This window comes from Cupressus sempervirens, chromosome 4, assembly GCF_028749045.1.
Source record: "Cupressus sempervirens isolate cs-2001-9-10 chromosome 4, ASM2874904v1, whole genome shotgun sequence".
In the NCBI taxonomy this organism is placed as follows: Eukaryota; Viridiplantae; Streptophyta; class Pinopsida; order Cupressales; family Cupressaceae; genus Cupressus; species Cupressus sempervirens.
In genome coordinates, this window is record NC_143121.1 from 324,027,482 (window position 1) to 324,045,516 (window position 18,035).

Genomic DNA, 18,035 nt, shown 5'->3' on the forward strand with positions numbered 1-18,035 from the left:
CATAAAATTCATTCATTATCAATTAAGGTATGTAGATGACAATCATTTCTTTTTTTTCTTTATATTTCTTTTTTCTATGTAAGCTCTAAGAGGAGCATCAATGTCATCATCAATTCCCCCCTCATCAGTTGTTCTGTTCTCTGTTCTTGATGATCTCAAATTCCTATGCTGTTGCAAAGGGGGGTCCTCTGCAATAACAAATAAAAGAATTAAATTAAAAATAATTTATTATAATCGTTACAAGTATTTAATTATTTTAAATAACATAACTGTAGCGCTCTTTACCTGATCTGACCACATCATTTTGTCTGGACTCAACGTCAACACGGTCATGAACATCAACCCCTCGATCCTCTACAGCTGCTATACAAAATGTTACTTTAATCCAAACACCAATTGCAATTACATATAAAAAATTTAATAGCAAATGTATACCTCCACTACTGGGATGCACATCATGCGAACCTTCGGCATCCACAGATTGTGTAGAAGGATTGTTAGGCTGCATTCCAACATCCTATGCATTGTTATCATTGCTTGCTTAAAACAAATATACTCACTTTATATTGGAACTTAACATCAAATAGACTAATTGGTAAAGTATTCAATTTGAAATAAATTTCATTTAGCTTATTTACCTGTGGCTCAGATGCATCATTATTAGAACCTTCCACACTGATTTCAGCTTGTAGCTGTTCACCCACGGCTCTATAGACTTGTTGGAAGCCAATTCTCTTATCCTCTTCTGTGAGGCATCTCTTGAACTCTGAGCCCTGCATTTTTGCGTGGTATGGTGAATTTTACTTGCATTGTTTCATCAACCAATGGAAGGTAGTTAAAATATCAATAGCAAATCATCTATATCCATCACAATATAATAGGAGAAAAATTGAGCAGTTTTGATGGAGTAATCTACTATATAAATGTTGCATGTTTGTATGCTTTTCTTGTACCGACATATTTTCTCCAAATTCTTAAGTTGGGTAAGAGTTAGTTCAGCTCTTTGGAAATAAAAATGGCTACAAGTGCTGCTGCATTCCCTCATTCTTTCAATCACTGCCTTTATTCTCAACTATTGGAGGAAAATTCAGTCTCAACCATGGCCTCCATTTGTGAGATTTCTTCATATGAGGATTTTGTGAATGAAGAGAAAAGTAAAATATTAGTGATTGGAGCTACTGGTTATATTGGTCGCTTTGTTGCTTTTGCAGTTGTAAATGCAGGCCATTCTACCTATGCTCTCATTAGACCCATCACTGCCCATGATTCTGCCAAAGAAAAGTGCCTCCATGAATTGAAATATTTTGGTGTTAACATTGTCTATGTATGTCACTAGCTCTGTTCATAACTAAGATTTTGTGGTAGATATGTATGGCACAGTTGTAAAGTGTGTGTACTTGTTTAAAATATTGATTTTACAGACTGTAGATTGTTTTGATTGGTCATATAGGTTTAGAATATATGATTAAGCTTTTCTTGTTTGTTCATGGTAACTACTATTGCAGTTGTTTGCTAAATTGTTAGATAGCGGTCATCTCACAAATAATCATGTTTGATTGTCTTGTTGTGAAGTTGGGTATTTAGAAATTATGTTAAGAAGGGGTGTTCGGTCAGTGATCTCCTTATCAATGAGTCTAATTTGGTTGGGATCATGAGCTATATTATAGTTGTAAAAATTTGTGTTGTAATGGGTTTTATTAATGTCTACATGTTCTGTAATGGGTCTTATTAATGTGCATGTATATTATAATGGGTGTTCTGCAGGGGGATTTAAGTGATCATAATTCAATGGTAAAGGCCATGCAAGGCATTGATATTGTTATTTCAATTGTGGGCGGTGGTCAACTTACAGATCAGCTTAAGATTGTAGATGCCATTAAAGAAATTGGCACTATTAAGGTCAGAACATAAGACCCTAACATTATTACCATGAATGCTTGTTAACTGTAATAGACTTAAGAATTGTTGAACTTTGATGCAAAGGTTTCTTCCTTTGGAATTTGGGCATGATATAGACAGAGCCAATCGAATAGAACCAGGGCTAAGCTTTTACAAAGAAAAGAGAGTTGTTAGGAGGGAAATTGAGGCATCCAACATTCCATACACTTACATTTGTTGCAATTCTATTACTGGGTGGCCTTACTTTTATCATACCCATCCCTCTGAGCTTGCTCCTCCCCAAGATCAGTTTGAAACCTATGGAGATGGAAACATCAAGGGTGAGATTTTAAATAGTGTCATATTAGTAAATGAAGGAATCTTCACTAATCTAGATTGCAGAGTTTGACTTCAATTGCTGAATTGTTTATATTGAATATGAAAATCCACTACTATTATTATATTCTATTAACCTATTTATAATTGATGAGCTAAATAAGGGAGTCCTAGCATTTCCCATCACATTATATAAAAAATTTGATACAATTTTTCATTTACTAATACTTACAACTCTTGCTTGAAGTTTCAAAAAACCACCAGAGCTGAGCTTGTGTGTCCCGTGCTTTTCTAGTCTTGCCTTTGTTGCCTTTGATGTGTCAGGCAATCTATGAAAAGTTTGAAATATGTTGGATAGTATAAATATAGAGGTTAATTAGTACATAATTAGATTCTCAATAGTATCACATACCTTGTTGTACTCTCCACTGGTGTAATATTATTTTTCTTGTTAGCTTTATACTTTCCATCCAAAATCAGAGCCTGCCACTCAACCTTAGGAACATAGGGTGAACACTCGTACTTGGGGTTATCCCGTAAATTTTTTCTATACTGGTCCCTAATATACTTCAAACATAAACCAGCTTTTTCAAGGAGCTTGTTTCTCTCGAATGCACAAGGTCCAAAGAGTTGGGCCATGCTCTCTATAAGACCATCCTTCAATGGTTTGCATTGGTTATTCCACCTTTTAAGTTAAAAAAAACATGTTAGACTCATAAATGAAGTGAAGCTACCTTTAATATATATAGTTCAAGAAATGGATGAAAAGGAAAACTATTATAGCAATGATATGAAATCAAAATAGTGGTTTGGGGTTTTAGTTAGGATATGATGTTCCACCAGGTACGCATGGTGGGCCCGAATATTCACAAACACTCATCACCAAGTTTTCTCCAAAAAAGATCATTCCCTACAAAAAAATCATGGGATCATTAGTCGATGAAGAGTGATCAAGAAATAAATTACTATTATATCACTATAGAATAATAATAACTTTAAAGTACCTGGAACTTTGGCTAGTTTTAATGGAATGCCTTCATCATCGCTGATGATCAATCAAAATGGGTTGAAATTAATGCATCTTACTTCAGCATTTTATGTAACACAGCCAAATCCAAAAGAAATCTCATAGAAAAACTACCTGAGATTTATAACCTTTATCTTCCAATATCCAATGGCTCCTTATAGGCATTAATACAAAGAAGCCAACTGTCAAAAACTGTGGCAGTGATAAACATTTTGAAAAATAAAATTGTATTAGGTATAAATAAAAAATAGTGAAGAATGGTGTAGACTTGTAGCCAGAAGATAACACAGTGAAAATTGATGAGCTCTTTGTTATCACCCACCTCTTTGTTCATACCTCGCTGTATTGGTAATTTATGTGTTTCATTATTCTTACTGGTTATATATTGCCTTTATTATGAAAAGTCAATTTAACCAATTAGAATATGAGTGTAGGTGAGTCCATGTACAGAAAGAGCAGTTCTAGATCAGTTATCTAGTTACTTCAGAGAACGACTTGCAGGCTATCCATCAACTGCTAGTGAAGATGAAAGAGTGGTAAGAATTTGTTCCCTTCATGTTGGGGATAACTATATCCTTATACTTTTTCAACCAACATATGTTTCAAAGTGATTTTTTACAACATATTTGCACTGCATCAGCTTGCAGACCCAAGTACGGACCCCAAAAGGCAGGTGGCAACATAGTTGGTACGAATAGAGAAAAAAATGCTTAACACGTGCCTAGAAGCAGTTAATGAAATTATTGATCGATTACCCGATCTTGCTGTAGCTCCATGTCCCAGTCCATACTGTCCCACATTGAAATGAAAATTTCATTTGGGGTCTGAGTTGGAAGATTGTCTCTTGGTTGAGGCCATTTTGTAAGTATTTGATGTTTAAATCTGCTGTATGCCTGATGTCATGTAGCTTTTTACATAATGTAGGTCTTCTTGGAATGAAAATTTCTCAATTATTATTTTTAGAATTCGTTATTGGTATAATCTCGTAGGTCTGATATATCTCATTAGATATCAATTCTGCAGAATATATACTTTAACTGACATGTAGATTCATGTTTTAAGCGAAGCTGTGCGGTGGATATTATTGTATGATTGCATCTTAAATGTCAGCAATTAGAGGGCTTCCTGTACAAGTCTAATTTTTAACTTGCACACCAAAGTTCATGGCAATATATTGAGATGTGATGGAACTTTTCTACAGCCTGAAATTAGTAGCACGTGAAAGCAATAATGAATGGTGATGACACACTGAAATATTGAAGTGCGAAGTGTCAGAATCAACAATATTCATGACTGAGGGAAGAGAGCAATAGTTTGTCATATTAAAAATAGTGACAAAATTTTTCTATTCAAGTCAGTGCTGGGCTGAGGTGTTTGTAACATTGTATAGTTTGAATAATATCTTAATAATGCCATGTTATCTTGTTTATGGATTTTCCATATTTCTTTAAAGGCTATGAGACACGTTTTGGTTTTTGAGTATAAAAATAAAAATTAACAATTTTATTCAAACTGCAAGTTTCTTACATATATTTTTTGGAAAAGACATTTTCTTTCTCCCTTTGACTGAGACAATGATGTTGAGAATCTGTAAATCTGTAAAGTAACTACTAATTACTCAAAATAATTAGATCCCATTTCTCCAAGGGCCAACACCATGACATCCCTTTCTACTGCCCACAACATTATTTGTCCTTTTGCAAATATACAAACTTGGATCCACCTCCCTTAGGCTTTTACAAGCTCAATATTAATGGAGTGTCCAAAAGTAATTCAGGATGGGCAAAAATAATGAACACCATAGGAGGTCGCTTTGAATGAGTTGTGGTAACCTTTTGCCAAGTGATCCACACTAAAATGATTATGGAAGCCTCTTAATATAGGTTCACAAAAATGTGAGGCTAAAGAATGAAAGGCCTTCCTATTGAAGGAGATTTGCTCTCCATTCTTTGAGGCTAGCAATTTCCATAATAAAGAGGACGAGGAAACGGAAGTTTTTGATTGTATGGGTAAAATATGTTTTCAAGGGGCCCTAAAACCTTTTGGAAAGCCAGACATTGAACACAAAAATAATAGAAAAAGAGTAGGAATAAGAAATATGATATTAAGCGACTAAGACATGGAAACAATGAAAAACATGGAGAACGTCTCTACCGATGCGCGTCTCTGAAAAATAATGGGTTTATTTGTCTTACACCTTGCCGATGCGCGTCTTTACCCGACCCTCTGAATGCCTCGAGTTCGCCTTACACCTTGCTGAAGTAATCTCCCCCGCACGCGCCTTTCCTTTTAGAAGAAGCCTGTGTCACGCAATTTCATTCAAATGAGGGTTTTTGGCTTTTTTTTTCTCTTATATCTCGCTAGCATCGCAATTGCGATGCTTGCCATCACAATTGCGACGGCATCGGGCTAAAATTAAAAAAAAAAGCCAAAACCACATTACCTTTTCTTGCCATCGCAAATTGACCCCTAATGTATTAGCAACATCTTTAATGGCTTGGAATAGGGGTATTTGGACATGCATGTTCTTCAACTGATCAACAATATCAAAAGGTTGTTCCTCTTTTTGTAGAGGTTTCTTTTGTATAAGCTTCTCTAGAAAAGGAGGTTCCACTTATAGTTGAGCTTGGGTTGAAATAGTATCAATGGTTAGATCAACTGCTTTAGCAAGTGGGCGTTCTGATGATGTAAGAGTATCTAGTATCTCAGTTATAAGAGGTAGTTTGGGCACTGGTAAAGTTGTACCAAATCTCAAATATATATCTACAACATTTAGAGTATAGGTAGGATATTGTTGAGCAGCAACACTATACATAGGTTGTTGTGGTTGTTGGCTATTTGGATTTGGCTAAGGTTGTTTAGGTAACTGTGTCTATTTTTGAAGATTTGCAAGTGGTGGCATTAAAGCAGATTGTTGAACTAGAGGTGGCAATTGTGGTGTATTGGTATTTTGGTTAGGTCATTGTTGAGATCCCCTCCATTGGTTTATAGACTGCCAATTCCCTTGAGGTGGTTGCCATTGGTTTTGCTAGTTTTTCCATTGTTTTTGTTGGTTTTTCTACTACTTATTCTGTTGGTTCTACCATTGGTTATTCTACTAATTAGGCCAGGATTGTTGGGAATTCTGAGGCCATTGAGATTGTGGCAGATTGTTTTGCCTAGCATTATTCCAATTAAGTTGATATTGTGGAGGACTTTGGGGTTTACGATTTTTCCATTGATTACCATATGAATTTGAATTTTAAAAAGGGTCTTGAAGCATACCTTGACTTTGGGCCCATGTTCGGCATTGAGCAAAAAAAAATACTAGCTCATCATCTCCATCTATCTTGAAGTACTCAATTGGAAGATGTTGATTCTCCACACTTGCAACCATTTTGCAGTGGCAATCCTTCTTTTGCTTGTGGCAATGAGGACAATATTCAACTAGTTTTAATTCAGCTTATGCATGCTTCTTCTTTGCAGTCATCATGTCAAGATGTGTAGCAACTTCATAATGTCTTGTTTGAAATCTGACAACAAGTTAGATATCTCGAGCTTCATAATGCCTTGGCTAATCTCTTTAGTGGCTATAGAATGAGGTCCTCATCCTTTCTTCATAGTTGATTGTGAATAGTTTTGACAAATATTTTTGAGGTCATCCAAGGAAGCTTGATATACATCACCACCAACCATCAGGTCCAATGCTTCTAGACAGTTATCATATACACCTCTCAAAAAAACTAGCTTCTGTGAATCTTCAGACAACACATGTTGAGGATTCTTTTGTAGTGTATACAAAAAATGTGAAACATAGTCTTCCAATGTTTCTTCCTCCTTCTGTGATATTTTGAAGACACCATCTCCTCTTGAACCAAATGCTTTGCAATACTCTTTATATTTATCCAAAAACAAAGTTTGCATTTCATCCCAAGTTCTTGTTGCATTAGCTCCTAAGCCCATGAACCATCATAGAGCTAACTATTTCAATGTTGCTAGAAATAATTTGAGCTTATGGCCATCAATGTTGTATTCAAAACTATGAAAAACTATATCAAACTCAAACAAGAAAGTATCATGGTCTTCAGTTGCAAGGCCATAGAACTTTGGAAGAGTAGTGGGAGGTATGTTTTTAAGATTAGCATTGGTTACAAGAGTTGGAAGAGGGAATGGAAAAGTAGGTTGTGTCATTACTAGAGCTATTAGATTTTGAGGCTGTTTCTGAAAGGGGACATTGGGTACTGGGTTATTAACAACTGGTGGATTCAAAGTAGTATCATCAAAAAAATTGGCCAAAATTTTAGTAAAAGGTTGAATACCACTTGTATCTAAAGGTTGTGCTCTTGAGGATGATTCTGTAGGGAAAATAGGCCTTGCATCTTCAAAAGGTAACGCAACTTCTTCTTCAATTTCTTCGTTCATATAAATAGATTCTCATGGAAGAAATTTGCCATACTTATCTCATTGTCTTCCTCTTCGATGCATGCAATTGAATTTTTTGACATTGGTGAAGAAAGTTTGAATTGAATTCTTCACATTGGTGAAGAAAGTTTGAAAACTTAAAAATAAACTTTGTCTAAAAACTATGACTCAAGAATGCTCCTAGCTTGACACCATTCCTCGGCAATGGTGTCAAAAATGGTTCGCCTCGCAATAGGTATATGATAATCATGCTCTAGGCCATACTTAGGAATAATGTATTCAATCTAAGAATTATTTTTCTCACCATGAGGTGCATTTAATCGTGTCAAACCAGGGATGTATACTTGAAATGGTCGGCACAATATGTGCACTAGGTCTCTTCATGAGTCATTATGCTTATGTTGTAGGAAAGTAAAATGCAAGGAAAAGAACCTACACTATCGCTGCAAGAAATGAACACACTTAATTGGAATAAATACTAGAAATGTAATGAAATGTTAACACCTATTCCAACTCAGTTCATCTACTATAACTATTCTTACAGATGCTACAAGAACATTCACAAAGTATGATGCTTTAGGAAGAAATTTACAACTTCTACTTGCAATGCTAGAAATTCTTGAAAATAAATCCATACTACTCTAATCTAAACTAATCTACCTCCCATGTGGGCCCCCTTGGTTGGCTTCTTCTAATCTACTAACACAGGATAGAAACCAAAATCTATTTCAATACATTTCAGAAATTCATTACATGGAATCAATACATAGAACTGTAAAAACAACTCACTGCAAAAGTTAACAATTCTTTTTTTCTTCTTACTAACTAAACTTGCACACACTTGGTCTGATCCCTATATATAGGAAATCGACACTTATTCCAAAAATGAAAAAGAAAACTAACTAACTACAAATCTACAGGTGAGAAAGAAGGAAAAGTAATAGCTCAAGGTGGGAAGAATAAAGTCTAAACAACAATTGCTTGACATAAATGCAAAGAAAATAGTAAGTCTTTAGAGTTCCTCCATTCTCATAGCCGTGTCCATCGATACCGATATTTATAACAACTGTTACGGGTTATGCAACCTCCCTGATAACATTGACAACTTGTCCCAACTGTAGTACTTAAACTTGGAATTTTTAACCAACTTAAGGACCCTAGGGCCCTGATACCATTGGCAACTTGTCATCTCTACAAAACTTGAACTTGCAACGCTGCTTTGACTTAAGCAGCCTCCCTGATAGCATTGGGAACTTGACACAATCGCAGGATTTTGACTTGACATTGTGTTCAAGCTTAAGCATCCTCCCTAATACCTTTGGGAACCTATCTCAGCTCAAGAAATTGAAAATGACATGTCATAACTTAAGCAGTTTCACTAACAACATTAAATCACAGCTATAGTTATTGAACATGGGATCATTTAATAGGTTAAGCAACCTCTCTGAAAATATTGGCAACTTGTCAAAGTTGTCAAAGCTTCGAGACTTGAGGATGTCATATTGTGAAAACTTGAGCATCCTCCCTAATAACATAGAAAACTATGCACATCTGCAACACTTGGACTTGTTCCAATGTACAAACTTAAGCTACCTCCCTAACAGCATTGCCAATCTGTCACAGCTATAGGATTTGAACTTGAACTTAAGCAGCCTCCCTGATAGCATCAGCAATCTGTCACAGCTGGAGATATTGAGCTTGGAAGGGTGTGAGAGCTTAGGTAACCTTCCTAATAGCATTGGCGACCTATCACAACTATAGTGCTTGGACTTGGCTAACTGCATGGGCTTAAGCAGACTTCCTGATAGCATGGCAAGTTATCACAATTGGAGGAATTGAACTTATGCAATTATGGGAACTTAAGCAACCTCCCTGATAGAATTGGCAAACTGTTGACTGTAACATCAAACTAATTGCACTATTTTAAAATATTTAAGAGGTTGTTTGTTTCCAGGAATTGAACAAGAATTAGAGTTTTCCAATATTAAAATTATCAAATTCTTGTTTGTTTCGAAATTATATATAAATGGAGAGCTCACATAAGGGTGTATACATAAAAATTATATATTGAGTTTTATATATTTTATATTCTATTTTATAATTGATTGTTCATTTACAAGGTCCCTGAAATTTAGATAATGCATTTAATTGAGATGATTTGTAACGTTTGGCCCAATTTAGAAATTGATTTACCATCGGTTACTTGTCAAATTTTATCAAAATAGCTAAATGTTTACATTGAAGATTGCTACAACTGTAGAAAGCCTCTCGGCTTAAAGATTTCATTTTTTGCATTTAAAAACTAATTATAATTTTTATTAAGTTTTAATTTGATATGTATTTATAATTTTGTACATGAATAAAATTTACAAACATTGTGATAAATGTTCTAAAATGAAAAAATAAATTAAAAAATTTCTCTAATTTGATATAAACTTATATATTGTTTGTCATTTGTGAAACAATTTAATATAGAAATAATTATTATATTTTAATAGTAATATTATTTAAAATTATATCTTTCAATCAAATTTATAATATGTATTAACATGATATTAAAAATATTTCATTTGATTTAATATTTAAATTTGATAGTATTAGATTACACTTATAATTATTATAATCATAAATATTATTTTCTCAATTTTGAAAAACTAATTTTAACTTAAACTATTCTATTTAAATGTGTTAAAAAGATATTATAATGTTAAAAATTACATCATAAAACATAGCTAAATGAATTTTTAGTTTTAAAATAATTCTATATTTTAAAAGCATATATAAATTTTAAATTAAAATTATTGTACTATTAAATAAATGTATATAATATATTTTTAAAATTATTAACTTACATGTTTTTACTTATTATTATAAAATTAAAATTCTAAAAAAAAAAATGTGCAGATATTGTTAAAAAAAAATCAATTATTAAAAAGATATAAGTGTGAAAGGATGAGCTTCAACGCTTAGAGAAAACTATTCAAAATTTAGACACTTAGAATAATTTAAATCAGGAATGGATGAGCTTCAACACTTCCGAAAAAGGTTTTGTGAATTGTGAATTGATCTCTGCTAGAATGCAAACGAATAGACAGTCTTGTGATTGCACGCAAAATGAAAAACTCTGCAGAATACAGAAGGAATATGTACCATATGTATGTATGGGCTTGGGCGGCATGGCATACCCAGCCAGTCGAAATAAATGGCTGGGTAACCATTGCTTGTATTGTAGTGTGAACAAGAAAACAATAGTTCAATTGCAATTATGTACAAATATTCATATCCCTTCAAAACACATCCATTGCGATAAGATCTCTTGTAGTCATTGATTAATAATTTCTTTTATGATTGTCACTGCTCTTCCTGACTACTTATCACTAGCAGCCCTAAGTAAACAATATTGGAATCGTTTGATCTATTCATGTAGTCATATCTTGAACCCTAATATCTTCCCACATACATAATACTTAGAGAAAAATTAATAATCTATATTCAAAGGTCAAAAGTGCAATTTAAAGTAGTCCAATGTCCTAAATGTGTACGGTTTCAGAGCATAAATATCAAGACATAAATAATAATATTTTGAGATCAAACTGGAGCTAGTGAGAGACGAAAAAACTTCCACGTTATCCAAACCAAACTAAACGAGCAACAAGATGGCAAGAATCATTACATTTGTTAAGCGTATGCTATTTAGTTGCTTCGATTGTTTTATTTTTAATATTTCAGCTTGTATTTTTTACAACATTATTAGATGTTTTGCCTTTTGTTGTTCCTTGTGAGTGTACTGTTATCATGCTGACCAAGCTAAATTAAAGCATAAAGCACTAGTCATGTTGTACACATTCATTATTTAGCCCTATGAAAAATAACTTGTAAGGATATAATGAAATAGAAATTGAAGTTTTCACTTGGTTATATTTAGGGTTTGCTTTAAGTGAACACTTGAAACATTTTCAGTTGGTTATATTTGTAGTTTGAGTGATTATTATTTTGAATTCCTCTCAACGGTTGCCCTTTAAAAATATACACTAGCCTATTATCTTTGAAAATGTCTCGTGCATTTATCCTATTACTACCTTGCATAGTGCTACTCAATAATGCACTAGGAGATGGATCATGAATGCAAATCTTCCCTATTAATGTTTTAGAATTAGGTTTTCTATCTACACTTGTATTTGTCCCTCATAAACAAAAGAATAATCCACATTTATTATTTTTTAATAGAATAATTTTTAATGTTTCCAATAGACAGGTTTGCAGTAATTGTACTCATCCTAAGAAAGTCATCAATGGTGGCACTTTGATTTTTTAATAGATTAATTCTTAATGTTTCCAATACAATAATTTTTAATATTTCAAATTTTAATAGAAAAAAATAATTAAAAATTTATAAGAATCTATTATCTTTGAAAAAGTTTAGACAATTATGAGTATTCGAAACTAGGGCCATATTCTATTTTCACATAATACACCTAGAATCACATGATGGAAGTGTGATGATAATTGTGGTTTCTCAATATCCTCTATTTGCATGGCCAGTTGGGGGTGTTACTTATAATAGTGTGTTTGGAGACTAGTTAAGGATTTTAAACTTGCAAAATAGAATGATTGTCTCTCCCAATATTCGTCTGAAAGTGTGATGACGATTGTGGTTTGCTGATATCCTCTATTTGCATGGCTAGCTGGTAGTGTTGCTTATACTAGTATGTTTAGAGATTAGACAAGGATTTAAAAAATATATATTTTCTCAATACCTGCAGAATAGAATGATTGTCTTTCCACATATTTTTCCATACATTTTCGTGGCCACATTACCTCTATAGTGGGCCATGCAGGAGAACACGAATGCTTATTGTTAATCCCACCACCCCAACATCTAAGTTAAAAATGACCAAGCACATATGAACCTCTCCACTTATGCATACAAAATCTTCTTCAGGAATTCACTAGAATCTCTACCTCTACCTCCTTCTCAATACTACCCCACTAGGTAAGTTGTGATTTCTCCATGGCTACTTGCTTTTGATTTTCTAGCATTAGTTAGGTTTGATTTAGTCTTTTGTGATTTTATCCCTTCCTAAAAAAGTTTCTGCAAGGTCATCTGCTACTAATTTGACTATTGAAAAGATAGGTTCTCCTTTAGTCCCTCCTTTTGCAAGTTTTTTTAGGTCATTTCTCAACCATGAATACATTGTGTTAAGGAAAACATGGTGGATTGTGACAGACAGAAAATGTGTCTTCAAAACCTTGCGTAGAGTCTTCAAAACCTTATGGCATATTTTTAAAATAGCTATGAAATTGTGCTTTTTATGATGACTCTATAATTATTATGTTTGTACAATGAGTTTCTAATTTAACTACATTCTGGTTTGGTATTTCTAGCAAATTTATTTTTCAATGAAGCTATAATTTGAGAGTGCTGATAATGAGATGGTTTATTATTATCATTAATTGTGTTTATGAGTTTTTAATTGAACTACATTAATTTTAGCTTAATTACTGGTGTTTTTGCTTACTTTATTTTCAATTAATCTATTTTGAAAAGTGGTGCTATTGAGATGGTTTATTATTATCATTGATTATTTTTACAAGATGATTTAAATTTAAAAAATCTATTAGATATTGGATATTATTTTCATAATTGCATTGTGTATACACATTTCTAAAAATAAAGTTAATTAGTATATCAAATTTTATTTGAAAAATCAACCTGGAGCCAATCTTCCTCCTTTGCAACTCACCAGAATCTCTTCCATGCCACTCCTCAACTCTGTCAAGACCTACTCTATGTCTGCAATCAAGCAGAGTTTCAAAGACCAACCCAAAACAATGAGGCAACATTTGATTTGTGCAAATAGCAATTGTCCGCATCAAGATAATCATCTCTAGGCTTGCATGTTGTTTCTAAGACCCTTATAGGTCAGACTGGTTAGTTAGGTTTGTTTTAGTCTTCTATGATTTTATCCCTTCCCACAAAAGTTTATGCAAAGTTGTCTGCTACTGATTTGACTGCTGAAAGGATAGGCTCTCCTTTACTACTCCCTTTTCCAATTTTTTTTTAGGTCATTTTTTTTGGAGGATTGTACATCCAAGATGCCACTTCTATATGATAGTTTAATATCTTAATAAAATTTGTTAGGGTTATGTCATAATTTCTTTTACGATCTGTTAGAATTTATTTTTTTTGCAAAAAAAATTATATCAAATTTTATCCCTGCTACTCTGATCTCTGGCTTTGTTATTTTGATTTTAGTTGCAAATCTTCAAATGTAAGTTGTACTTTGTAATCAGCTATACTGATATTTTTTAATTTGAAGAATTGGATCATATCATTATAGTAAAAGAGAGCCTATTTTAAAGCCCCATGACAAAAAACATGTGATTTGAGAGTATAAAGTAATGAGTATTAATTATGTTTGTTCAATATAAGCCACATTCACTACAAGAATAGGAGTCATCCTATATAAGGTGCTCTTACTACTTATTATAGACCCTGTTGTCCATCTAAAAATGGATATGTTAGAAGAGGCTATGAACTTGGTCTATTTTTTCACTTTGATGCTCATCATGCCATTGCATGTATAAGACACAGATTTTGAACATACAACTACTAGGTATAATAGTGATGTTTATATATAAGTTGTTTCTTGATTGAATGTGTGTGTGAATGATGGGTTGTAGGATAGATTAAAATGGTATGAATAAAGAACAAATAAACTAATTAGGATAGCTTGACCCATTGCAGGACTAGGTTTGGACCCGCACTTGGCTCCAATGCTTCTAGGTATAAGGTAAGGGGTTTTGATATGTAATTATTAAGTTGTTACACTATGATAAGTTGTCTTCATTTTATAGTTAACAAAAGTACATTATATGTAAATAAGTATATGTAAATGAGTCTATCTTACATTTTGTAATGTCTAAAAAAATTGATATAATATTATTTTCTAATGTATTTATTTTTGCAATATCAGAATGACTTTTTTCTGCACCAATTATTCTTTCTTCATAATTAAATCTACATTCTCTTTCCTGTGTACACCATATTCTCTATCTCATTCCATTTCTTTGCTTTGCCCCAATAATTCTTCCTTTAAATGCTTTCCTCACATGTTTCTCATTTTCTATGTTTTGATTTATATTTCAGCTGAATGGATTTTAATGTGAATTTTTATGACTTTATTTACAATATGTAATGCCCCACCAAGGGATCCAAAGAATCAACCTAGAATTTCACTAAGTTTGGTAGCATTTTTTTTTTTTACATGAAAGTAAATACCACATATATCTTATGCACAATAACGAAAGCAATAGTAATGTCCATCTGAAAGTAAACATAACATATATAATTAGATTACATTCTTAAAGATCCCTTTACATTGGATTACATCTAGAAACATCTATCATACATGAATCCATCTAATACAACATCCACATGAAATAATAATGATAAGTACAATGTTTATAAATTACATTTCAAATACTCAATCATCCACTATACATGTCACAGGGTATGACAAGCTCAAAAGAAAATACATACATAGAATAAGGTACATCATCCTATTCTAATCCATGATACATCAAAGTAAAGATAATCACGTAATATACATGATACATCATCATAGAAGACATATACATCCATCATAAAGATCAAACATAATAAACTAAGTGCACGGTTCCTCCCAACCGTTAATAGCATCATTAGACCATCGTGGATCCTAGCCATCCCTCCGTGCGTAACATTCCAAATCACTGAAGAGATCATCGGTATTACATAGTAGGAATGTCACTCCTAATGAAATGACCCTTACTTTATAGGCCACTAGAAATGCCTTCATGGGTTGCATGAGTCCCTAAAAATGGTACTCCTCTCTGCCTGGGCACACTTTTGTGGTGGTTCAAGTCTGCTCCTGTCTGCCCTTTCCTGAATATGGAGAACAATATCGATATTGCCAATTTACTCCAAACTGTCATTTTTCTTCCTATGAATCAGAGTTGTGTTCCTAAGTTTGCCCTTGACCCTGTTACTCGCTACTGTTGGACTTTGTGTGTGAACTTAAGTATAATTCGCAGTCTTCAAATAGAGCCCGATCTGATATAATTAAATCCACCCATCGTTTTGAAGAATCGTGCTTTGGGGTTGCATGTATTTGGGAGCAATGATTACAATTCAGAATATTCCCTCCATCTCCTAATGATGGTTTAGAATTTGAAGATCGTTGAGCCGACCCACGCAATTTCTCTGAGAGTAATTGAGACCCCTGCCAAATTGCTGATCCTCCAAATGCATCCAGCCGGTCCTCAAGAATGACGCATCCCCATACTTAGAGCAATTCGACGTATTACATCCACCTATGGTGAATAATCAGTCGGACCTGAGCTCGTCTATACCCTGCAGAATATAATGGTTGCACCAGTCATTGTCCCCTTGAAATGTGACCACGGCCTTGCGATTTACAGTAGTATGCACGGGATGGAGTACCTAAGCCAATAGCGAACAACACACAAATTTCTTTGGTTGTTTTTATGAGTTTCGAATTGAGGAAGAAAAGCGCTCCTGTTAATGGCGAGTTTAAAGACACAGGTTGCTTATTTCTAGATGAAGAAATCCTCTCCACCACTGCAGTAATTGGTCTCCTCCTAATTAAATCCACGATGCTGGCCCTAGGCCACGAATTCGCCCAACTTGAAATAGCTGAATGCTACCTCCAAGTGCAATAATTCGGGTGATATCTCACACCCTCAGAATTGCTTATCCATGAGAGTCATCGTTCCCACAGATAGACTGAAAATTTGCAGACCAATGGCTACAAATTGCTCCAATTGGAATAGAAAAACAAATCCACAAATCACTTGTCCAAATGGGAGCCTTATGCCCTCTATTTATTCACTTCGCTGAGAAGTTTCTGGAAGTTTTTCGGAATCATCTTTTATGATGTACTTCAATAATTAACTTTATAGAATTAAATAAATAACTTTATAAAGTTAAAGTACAACCTTAATTTAATATTAGAATGAGTAGGCCCCCACATACTTAATTATTATCCTTCGAGAGCAAAATTGTAATTATCGAAAGACAAAAATGACCCTCTTCCCATAATCATTTGCCTACGAGAGTCGATGATAGGCAAATCTCCTGTTAAAGTTATGTCGCTAAAAAGGGGACATGACACCTAACATATACAACATTATATGTAGAAAGTAATCTAATATAAGATAACATCATCTAACATATGCTTAATCATCAATAAAAAGGATACATATCCACCATCATGAAGGACGCAACAGCCACGATGTCTCAATAAATCTCAAAATGATAAGAGTGGAAAATACACTACCACCCGACTGCATGGTACCGAAGTGGTCCACACCATGCTGAGGAGATAATCTCAAGTCCCAAACAGGCTATCCATAACACATACACAAATCTCCATAAGTCCAAGAATCCTAAAAGTATACTAACTCAAAGGTTCCAACCAAAAAATCTGACATCTATTCCCAGAGGCACACAATGACATGTAGGAACCTACTATGCAAGCGGGAAAGTGTCATCGCAATTATCACGTACAAGTTACCCTGGCAGTTAGCTAAACTCCATGGGTCCATATTGATTTCATGCAGCCACTAGTATCCTCTCATACTAATGAGGCATACTACGGAATGCAAGGTCACAATCATGCATCTCACTACTCCCATCCTAGCCTGTACAAGCACTCAAGGCATGGGCGAGAACAAAACACTTATCTTTTTAGGTTCATTCAGTTAGTATTAGGTGTGAATGTTATCACTTATTAATCCAACTTACAATGAGTTACCCTGGCAGCCTCTTAGGGCCCCGACCCCCATTGCAAGCCACTTCTCGTCACTACATGTAGATATCCTACCCTAATGCTCATGGAATCATAAATCTCAAAATCACAAAAGATAATCCATAATAAAATCATCAAATATGCATAAAAGCATCAAATCCTCATGAGCAAGCATCCATAGAAAATCATGATCACAACAGCTCTCTATTGGCAACTTAAGCATCACTGATAATCAAAAGTATCCAATGGTTCTCAATAACCAAAATATATCTCAATCAAACTGATCGAAGACTCCAAAAATGGTTGAGTCAAACATGTCACAATATAACATCATCAAGAATAAATCCACATTTCAGTCTCATCATGGCGACTAGAAAATAATCAAGGATAACTGATTGATGACCAAAATAATGGTTAAGTCAAGTGTCTCACAAATTAAAACCTCAACTATAACAATCAGTAATCATATCCAATACATAGAACATTCCATCACATAACCATGGTTGGGTTTATAAAGATCAAGATTAAAACATCATCATGACATCACAATCACATAATCCCCAAGCCTCTGGTAGACGTCC

The 18,035-nt window shown here is 33.9% G+C and overlaps 1 pseudogene; it reads left to right on the forward strand.

The window, feature by feature from the left end:
• Positions 1-1,015: 1,015 nt before the first annotated feature.
• The window catches only part of LOC149561337 (isoflavone reductase homolog P3-like), a 47,382-nt pseudogene continuing 30,362 nt past the window's right edge, over positions 1,016-18,035 (forward strand).